Source organism: Arachis hypogaea, chromosome 20, assembly GCF_003086295.3.
Source record: "Arachis hypogaea cultivar Tifrunner chromosome 20, arahy.Tifrunner.gnm2.J5K5, whole genome shotgun sequence".
Classification (NCBI taxonomy): domain Eukaryota; kingdom Viridiplantae; phylum Streptophyta; class Magnoliopsida; order Fabales; family Fabaceae; genus Arachis; species Arachis hypogaea.
In genome coordinates this window covers 59402775-59413542 of record NC_092055.1, presented here as the reverse complement: position 1 = coordinate 59413542, position 10768 = coordinate 59402775, and the positions used below count along the sequence as shown (strand labels likewise).

Below are 10768 nucleotides of genomic sequence, written 5' to 3'. Positions count from 1 at the left end.
AACATATCAAGGCATCGAATGGAATTAAAATGATTTAAATTTAGCTATTTTAAGGCCTAAAAAGCATGTTGTCACACTTAAGCATAAATTTAGGGAGAATTACAAAATCATGCTATTTCATTGAATAAATGTGAGAAAAGTTGATAAAATCCCCTAAATTAAGCACAAGATAAACCACAAAATTGGGATTTATCACAGTCTCTATGACATCTATGGCTTCTTCAATAGTTTTTTTCTTATTGAGTGAGCCTCTAGAAGAATGATCTACTGCTTGATTTGACTCATATGACAGTCCTTCATAGAAGATGTGTAGTTGCACCCACTCACTGAACATGTCAGGCGATATTTCCTTGTCAAATCCTTGAACCTCTCCCAGGCCTCATAGAGTGTTTCACCATCTTGTTGTCTGAAAGTTTGCACCTCAGCTCTTAGCCTGTTGACTCTTTGAGGGGGGTAAAATCTTGCTAGAAATTTGTTTACAACATCATCCCATGTAGTTAAACTCTCCTTGGGAAATGCTTCCAACCACTTTGCAGCCTTATCTCTAAGTGAGAAAGGGAACAAAAGTAGTTTGTAGGTGTCAGGGTGTACACCGTTGGACTTTACAGTGTCACAAATCCTCAAGAATGTGCTGAGATGTTGATTTGGATCCTCCTGGGATCCTCCTCCATATGAACAATTATTCTGAACAAGTGTGATGAGTTGAGGTTTTAACTCAAAGTTATTGGCATGGATTGTTGGTTTGAGGATGCTGTGATGCCAGGGCATTTTGGCCAGTTTCACTGACCTTTTCTTTACTGTTTTTAAGGTAGTTTCATGCATTTTCTTAGAAAATAAGCAATTTTTGGGTAGATATTCACTTACATCTTGATTCAAGCATACATTGTGCACTTTACATGATTTCATGAGAATTTTGCATGAATTATATGATAAATTGGATGATGCATGATCCCATGATTAAGAGCAAGACTTTGATGCACTTTGTTTGATTGATTTCAGGCCAAAAGAAGATGAGAAGAGCCACGTTAGTGGCTACGTTAGTTACACTAACGTGGGCACTAACGTGGAAGGAAGGAAAGCCCCAACGTTAGGGAGAAAAGTTAGTGGCATTAACTTTGAAGAAGGAGAGCATGGAACGATAGCAAGGAAGACCCACGTTAAGAGTCACGTTAGCTACACTAACGTGAACTCTAATGTAGGGACAAAAGGCACCAAGCAACGTTAATAGGGAAGGTGTGCCCCAATAACGCTTGCAAAAGGGGTATATGCCAACGTTAGTGGAAAAAGGAGTGCCACTAACGTTTGCGAAGGCTAGAAGACCCATGTTAGTCTCCACGTTAGTGAGATTAACGTGGGAACTAACGTGGAAGGAAAGGGGAATGCCAACGTTAGTGGAAAAGGTGAGTTCCACTAACGTTGGCGAGGCAAAAAGATCCACGTTAACTCCCACGTTAACTAAGTTAACGTGGTAGTTAATGTGGGCAAAAGTCCCACCTGGCAGCCTGACCATGCCTTCTTCAAACACGCATAACTTGAGCCACAAAGCTCCAAATGAGGTGATTCCAGTGGCATTGGAAAGTAGGATTCCAGAGCTTTCCAAGTATAAATGGCACTACATGGTTGACACTAAATTTGAGGGAGAAAACCTGCCCCGAAAGAGCAATGATGAACATGGTATCAACCTGTATTAAGGCCAACTGACCTCTTCACCTTCCAAGAAGTGTAACTCGAGTTGTAGAGCTCCAAATGATGCACTTCCAAAGGCGTTGGAAAGTAGACATCAAGAGCATTCCAACAATATATAATAGTATGGGGTGGACATTGATTATGAGCTCCAGAACCTGGAAATATTAAGCCCCTGGTCGCTAGCGTTATCGGGACTCACGTTTTCCATTAACGCTAGCGACTATGCCAGCGACCATGTCCACTTCAAAGGAGCATAACTTGAGTTATAGGGATCCAATTGAGGTGATTGTAGTTGTGTTAGAAAGCTGACATTCAGAGCTTTCCAATGATATATAATACTCTATAGTGGGCATGAAATTGGAGCACAAACAAGAGGCATCTTTTAAGCCCCAAAAATACCAGCTGGGCAGCAAGTGCAACGTTAGCCACAATAACTTTAGCACTAATGCCACACTTGTAGCATTAGTGTGGCTAACTTTAGCACTAACTTTAGCACGTGGACCTCAACTTGACTCACTTCTCCCTCAAGTCCACTTCAAAGCTCAAGCAAGTAAGCCCACAATTGTCAACCAATCAAGACCACAAGAAGCATCTAGAATAGGAATTTTCATTTAATTGTAATTTGCTTTTAATTTCATTTTTTAATTTAGGAGAGCCTATATAAAGGCCTTAGTTTTTACATTGAAAGCATTCTGAAAATTGAAGGAAGGGGGAGAGAGTGAAGACCAATTCGAACTTCTGTGAATTGGCACACTCCAAGGGGAGTGGGTCTTCGGACCCCTCCCCTCCTACACTCTTCTTCCTTTTCTCTTCTTTTTCTTTCCTTAGTAGTAGTTTAATTCTAGTTTGTATTTTTCATTTATGAACTTTGAAGTTTCAATTTCAGTTTTAATCTTCATCTTTACATTTCTGCACTTTCTTTTTTTTCTATTTTGGTCGAGCAATGATCAACTAACTCTTTTCATTGGGTTAGAGAGCTCTATTGTAATTCAATGGATTAAGTGTAGTTCTTATTCTTCTTCTTCTATCTTTTCTCTTGATTTTGCTTGAAAGCTTTCGATCTTCATCCAATTGGGTAGTTATCTTGGAAAAGAAGCTATTCATACTTGGATCTCTTCTGAACCTTGAAAGAGGAATGAAGAGATCATGCTAGAAATGCTTTCTCATGCTGGACCAAATTGGGTTTGGAAGGATATATGACTATAATCCTACCAACACTTGATTTGGGAAATGCATGTGGTATAATCAGTGACCATACTTCATCTCTTCTCATGAGCAATTGACCAAGGAATTGGCTATTGATCAAGATTTGAGAGATTGAATTCCAAGAAATTGGAATTCGATCAATTAAGATTGCCAAGGAGATCAATGAATGCATTGATTGAGGAAGAGATGAGAATGAACTTGATCCGGAGGATTGCAATATCTCTTGATCCCAATGTTCATTTTATTTTTTAGTTCTTACATTTACTTTTCTTGCCATTTTACTTTTCTGCACTTTATTGCTTTCTTTACATTCATGCAATTTACATTCCCTTTTTACTCATCATCCAAATCTGAATTGTCTAACTAGGATAATCAATCAACTATTGATTGCTTAATCCGTTAATCTCTGTGGGATTCGACCTCACTTTTTGTGAGTTATTACTTTACGACGAATTCGGTACACTTGCCGAAGGAAATTTGTTGCGAGACAAGTTTTCCGTGTATCAAGTTTATGGCGTGTAATGACCCAACTCCCAGTATGCCATGGTCATACAAGAAGCTAAGTGTTACTAACTTATCCCTCTTAATTATTAACTATTATTTACTATATGAGCCTGTTCCTTGTTAGAGCGATGCCAATTTTACGGGTAACTTTTTTTTTATATCGTATCCTTGCGGATAACAAGGTAAAATAAACAAGCATACATTGAGAGTAATAGAAAAGCGGCATAAAGAAACATAGAAACACAACTGATAATATACATCATGTACACTATAACAAAACATGCAGCGTTTACACAAGATCAAGTCAGTTTACATTCTCGTCATCCTACGTAGCTAATATATACACGACACTCCCAGGGCCTGGCCCATACAAAAAGCCACTAAACTGGCACCCAGGCTAGCCTAACCACTATATAGCTCCTAGCTCTCAGGTGTACTAACACAAGTGAGAGACTAACTAACAGATAATGTCAGACTAGAGTGTCATCAAAAGAATGCCCTTTCCGCAGTCAAGCTATATCTACACGTGGCCGTTTAGAGAATCGCCGTGAGGCTCGTCCATCTCCTCATCCTGCTCTATCTCTATCTCAGGATCCTCCTCCTCATCATCATCCGCAGCTACAGCTATACCCTCAGATCCACCAGAAACACTGCTGTCACTATGTACAAAACCATTCGCGAGCACAGGTCCGTTCGCGTATATAGGAGCTACCCCACCGTTTGGGCCGGCTTATCAGGTTGTGGAAAGTCGGGGATCGGCTCAGGGGGAAAATCCCACTCTGGTGGTATCACAGGTACGTAGTCATCAGCTAACTCAGGCTCATCAGGAATGATAGGCTCAGGTACCGCCTCATTCAAAGGTTGAGCTGGTATAGGGTGCTCAGGATCATCAGGAACATGATGTACAGGTGCGTCAGGATGTAACCAGGATAAGGGAAAGTCGTAAGGAGCATCGGGGTCAAAATGCAGGCTAGACAGAGGATGTTGAAAAGCTCGATTAGGTAACGCATATCGTCTAATACGAGGCTCCAAACCCATAATGAAGTAACTATGATGTACCGGATCCTCGTAGACGTAAGGGTCCTCGAACTCATAGAAGATCACGCCCGTCTCCATCTAAGGGGGGAGAAAGGGAGAGAAGGGGTAAGAACTGGGGAGTTCTTAGTAGGGTCGGGGTTATTAGTTACGTTCATTTATTTGATTCCGATTAGCAGATAGATATTAGAATACAATAAAGTAGTAAACAGTAGTTAAAATAGATAGGAAAACAGAAAACAGAACACAAACCGAAGAACACAAGGGAATAAAGCACAGACATAACACTCAAGCAGACAAACATAAAGAAATAGTTCACTCACAAGAAGGAAAGCAACAGAGAATGATGGCAGACAAGAATGATGCATGTCTAGCCCTAGTACAGGCCATGAACTCATGTGTCGGTTAACACCTGCATTCCCGACATTTATCCAGTCACGAGTTCACGATTTCCCGGATACGATCTTCCGTTCAAATAAATGCGCATATAATTATTAGCAGCTCTATTAAGACAGCCTCTGCTTTCTACTCGCAGGAAATATACTCTTGGGAACGGAAAATTGCTTAAAGCAACAGATAATAAATATTATCTCTTAGGTTGCATTCAGCAACAAATAAGCAAACAATATCTCTTGGGTTGCCTCAAGCAACAATTAACCTTTCAATAAGCCTTCTGCTCTTAGTCTCTTTACCCTGCTTGGATTTCTCTGTTTGATCTGTGTATTTAAAGCTTATGTAAATTTCGGTATGAATAGTTAGCATGTCCCAAGTATAGGTTCATTAAGTCTATACTGAAACAATTTAACTTTTCATATAATACCTAACCCTAGTCGCAACTCAAAGACTAACTATGTTGCCCTAGTTTGTTTGCTAGTCTCTGTCTGTTTTTCTGTCATTAAAATCTTACAGACTTTTTCTTCGATTTTTATCTTTTCTTAAACTTTTATCTTTTATTTATCTTTGCCTCACTGATAGGTTTTTACCACTCCCTAAGTGTTTTATGAAGGTAATTATGAGATTCTGCACTTAAAGTTGTCTTTCTAAAGCTTTTACAGAAAACTGCCTTTTTCGTATTATTTTATTATTTTTATTAAAATATTATTTTTAATTAAATATTATTATTTAATATTTTATTATTATTTATTATTTTATTAATATATTTTCGAAAATTAACTTTACTTTAACCTTTAACCTTTAAAATTCACTTTTTACCACCCGTAACTTTTAATATTTCTACTTTTACCATCCTAACTTTTAGTAATTACCAAATAACCCCTCAAACACCAAAATAATTACTTCCTTGCCCTTTTATGAATCAAAAAGGTGTTCTTCATTGTTCTTCACCACACTCAAAGTGTTCTTCATGTTCTTTACAAATTCTTCAGATTCTTTCTCTGTTTTTACCCGTTTTTCAGTCTTTTCAGCAACCGATTTTTACTATAATTCATAATAAATTAGCAACCACTAAAACCCCATCTTTTCTACATGATTTCAACACAAATTGAGCCTCAATTTAAGCTTAGGGTTTCGTTTTTCCAGCTGCCCAAGAACATGAACTTTAAAGCTTGAATTTCATCAAATTTCATCAAAATTTCACCAAATTTTCACCAAGAATCAATCATATAAGCAACCAATTTTTAGCACAGCCAAATTATACAACATTCACACATCTCAAACACAAATAATCAAGATTAATTTCGTGGCACCCTACCTGATTTTGCTGCCACTAATTCAGTTAGATTTTCAGGTGGTCCTTAAGCACTTTTTCCTCCTAAATCACATCAAGAAAACACATATTTAAGCATGTTTCCTTGAAACTGAATCAAAAGAGAGATGGTGCAGCCAACTCACCTTGATCCCAGCCTTGATAAGTCATATAATCGTGTAGAGAAAGAAGAGAGGATCATTTTGGTCGGATTGGAATTTTGATTTGAGTTTTAGTTCAGCAGAAATCAAGCTTTGAAGATTTGGAACTAAGAACTTTTCTCTCTTTTTCTCTCTACCTATTTTCGGCCACAAAGTGAAAATGAGCCAGCCTTGAGGGTTTTGGGGGTGTAGGGTGATTTGTGATTGGTTGGCTTGGAGGTGGATTAAAATAATATTAAAATATCTCATGTGTATAACTACTAAAACTAGATGTATCGGAACACTTGCAAAAATATCTCTAAAAATTATTTTCTGAGCTACTAGCATAAATGTCACTAGTAACATATTCATTATGAGAATAAAACATGAATAATGAGGCCTTAGCATTGCTAAAGTCATCAGAGAGTGCTGGTGCTAAGCTGTACCAGTAAATTGTGAACCCGGTTAAACCGGTTTTCTATTTTTAACTAAAACTGACCAGGTAACCTTATAATATTATTCAAGAAGCTTCTAATACTAATATAATGATAATATCATCCTATTATCTCTCTTCTCTCATAAATCGAGTCCGTTTGTCAAACTGAGACTATTTACGAAAAACCGAATTAAAACTCCTAACCGATACAGTTCAAAAACTAGGTTCTTCGCGACTGCATCATCGAGCTTGCCTCGAGAAAGGCTCTAACTTAAAGATGACATAATAACAATGAGGATTGAGATTCTTGATGATATATTAAAGGTTTTCCCCTTACTGATCTTTCGGAGAAATTCGTACTTTCAGAAAAGATCTCGCGTACTCGAAAATCGTGGTTGTTACATTCTACCCTCCTAATAGAAAATTTTGCCCTCAAAATTTCAGTTACCTGAGAATAAATGCGGGTAATACGCTTTCATCTTATCTTCTAGTTCCCAAGTGTGCTCTTCTTCTCCTTTTTGTCCCCAAGCTACTTTGACTAAGCGAACAGTTTTGCCTCTTAGCTGCTTATCACCTCTTTCTACGATCTGAACTGGTGATGCTTGATATGTCAAATCGTTTCGTAACTGTACTGTCTCTGGTTGTAAAATGTGACTCTCGTCGGGAATATATTTCTTAAGTTGCGAGACATGAAAAGCATCATGAAGGTTTGACAGATATGGAGGAAGGGCTACTTGATAAGCTACTAGTCCGACTCTTTTAAGTATTTGAAAAGGTCCTATGTATCGAGGGTTAAGCTTTTTAGTCTTAAGGGCTCTACCTATTCCAGTAGTCGGGGTTACTTTAAGAAAGACATGGTCTCCCTCATTAAACTCTAAGGGTCTACGTCTATTATCGGCATAGCTCTTTTGACGGCTCTGTGCTGTCTGGATCTTCTGGCGAATCCCCTTTATCTTTTTAGTAGTTTCTTGCACTAAGTCTGGACCTAAGACACTAGCTTCTCCGTCGTCATTCCAACACAATGGTGTCTGACACCTTCTTCCGTAGAGAGCTTCATATGGTGCCATCCTGATACTTTGTTGGTAACTGTTGTTGTAGACAAACTCGACCAATGGCATATATCTATCCCAACTGCCTTGGTTATCCATCACACAAGATCTTAGCATGTCTTCCAATGTTTGGATTGTCCGCTCTGATTGTCCGTCTGTTTGAGGATGGTATGCTGTACTCATATGCAATTTTGTTCCCAACGCTCTCTGGAAAGCTCCCCAGAATCTGGAAGTAAACCTCGGATCTCGATCTGAAACAATTGACGAAGGTATTCCATGTAATCGTACGATTTCTTGAATATATATCCGTGCCAGCCTTTCTAATGTATAGTCAACTCGAATCGGAAGGAAGTGCGCTGACTTCGTCAACCTGTCCACAATTACCCAAATGGCATTGTATCCAGTTGAGGTCCTTGGCAATCCCGTGACAAAATCCATAGTGATCTGCTCCCATTTCCATTGTGGTATTCCTAAGGGTTGCAGGGTTCCAGACGGTTTCTGGTGTTCCACTTTCACCTTCTGGCAGGTTAAACATTTTGAGACATAGTCAGCTACCTCTCTCTTCAAGCCCGGCCACCAAAACATTTGTTTCAAATTTTGATACATCTTTGTTACTCCAGGATGCATAGAGAATCTACTTTGATGGGCTTCTGCAAGAATCCTTTGCCGCAAATCTCCAGAGCTAGGCACACAAATTCTGTTCTTGTATCTCCAGAGACTGCTACAATCTAGTCTTACAGCTTCTGGTTCCTCTACTTTCATCCGTCTCAGCATTGTCATCATTTCTGAATCCTGTGCTTGTGCTTGCTGAATCCTAATCTTAAAATCTGGTGTTATATGCAATTGGGCCAAACGGACTCCACTTGACGTCTCAGTCATAGCCAACTTAAGGTCCTCAAATTCCGCAAGTAGCTTCTCTTCCTTTATCATCATCCAAGAGATACTCAAATTCTTCCTGCTCAAGGCGTCTGCCACCACGTTCGCTTTTCCTGGGTGATAACTTAACTTAAAATCATAGTCCTTCAGGAACTCCATCCACCTTCGCTGTCGCATATTTAGATCCTTCTGGTCAAAGATATACTTTAAACTTTTGTGGTCAGAGAAAACTTCTAGTTGAGCGCCATACAAATAGTGCCTCCAGATCTTCAGAGCAAACACTACTACAGCCAACTCCAAGTCATGCGTCGGATAATTTTGTTCATGAGGTCTCAGCTGCTGGGAAGCATAAGCCACCACATTTTTGTCTTGCATCAGTACACATCCAAGTCCTTTATGAGAAGCGTCACAGTATACTTCAAAAGGTTTCTGTGGGTCGGGTAGTACTAATACAGGTGCAGTTGTTAACTTTTCCTTAAGCATCTTGAAACTTCTATCACACTCAGCCGTCCAAACGAACGGAACTTCCTTTCGTGTAAGGTAAGTCAGAGGTAAGGCTATCTGAGAAAACCCTTTAATAAACCTCCGGTAATATCCAGCTAGTCCGAGAAAACTCCAAACTTCTGTAACGGTCGTAGGTGGTTCCCATTGCACTACTGCTTCAATTTTTGAAGGATCCACTGCAATTCCTCTCTGTGATATAACGTGTCCCAAAAATGGCACCTTCTCTGTCCAGAACTCGCACTTTGATAGTTTAGCATATAACTTCCGAGTCCTTAGTATCTGCAATACAGTTCTTAGATGCTCTTCATGCTCTCTTTCTGTCTTCGAATAGATGAGAATATCGTCTATGAAAACTACTACGAACTGATCAAGGTACGGATGAAAAATACGATTAATGTAATCCATGAAAATCGCAGGAGCATTAGTTAGTCCAAACGACATAACCGTATACTCATAGTGACCATATCGAGTTCTAAATGCAGTCTTCGGTATATCCGACTCTTTCACTCGAATCTGGTGATAGCCCGATCGCAAATCAATCTTCGAGAACACAGTTGCACCTTTCAATTGGTCCATTAAATCATCTATCCGTGGAAGTGGATACTTGTTCTTGATGGTGACTTTATTTAACTGCCGGTAGTCCACGCAAAGTCGCATTCCACCATCCTTCTTCTTTACTAGCAATACTGGAGCTCCCCAAGGTGATGCACTGGGACGAATAAATTTCTTTCCAAGTAGCTCATCCAACTGCTTCTTCAACTCTGCAAGTTCCAATGGTGACATCCGGTACGGTGCTATGGAAATCGGTCCGGTTCCAGGTACTAGTTCAATGCTGAATTCTATCTCTCACTGAGGAGGAAACTCAGGTATGTCATCCGGGAAAACATCAGGAAATTCCTTCACCACTCGGATTCGTTCTAAGCTTAGTTCACTATCATTCGAGCTAGCTGCTAACAGAACGTACCCCTCACAATCACTCCCGTCTAATGTAACTCTTACAGAATTCAGATATAAAGTATGAGATAGAAATGGTTTAATATCTAAACTATCAGACGGAATAACAGCAGTTCTTTCATAGCAATCAAGGAAAACATGATACTTAGATAACCAATCTAACCCTAGAATAACTTCTAAACCACATAGAGGCAAACAGATTAGATCATGTATAAAAGTTCTGTTCCTAATATTGAATGGTACTTGCAGCTACACTAAACTAGTCAAAGTATTTTGGGACGCAGGTGTACGGACAATCAGATCAAAGTTCAACTCAGAGAAATCTAGTCCCAACTCACGAGCAACAGTTAAAGAAATAAAGGAATGCGATACACCCGAATCATACAGTACAGTTAGAAATCGATTCTTGACGTAACACTGACCTTGGATCAGGGCGTCTGATTGCATAGCATCATTAGCAGTCATGGCAAACACTCGACCTTGTTGCTGGGTTCGCGCTGGATTCCGAGTAAACCTCTTCGGGCAATTCTTAGCCATATGTCCTGGTTCATTACAAATATAACACTTGGATGTCCCAAACAAGCAGGGTCTATTACCATGATCTTTCCCACACTGCCTACATGCAGTATTCACCTGTGCCTGTTGGGGTCGTTTACCATTATCCTGCCTTGGT

At 39.4% G+C, this 10768-nt stretch overlaps 1 pseudogene; it reads left to right on the top strand.

Annotated features, from left to right (window-relative positions):
- The first annotated feature begins 337 nt into the window (after positions 1–337).
- Positions 338–435, top strand: LOC112788154 (small nucleolar RNA R71; annotated as a pseudogene).
- Positions 436–10768: the final 10333 nt, after the last annotated feature.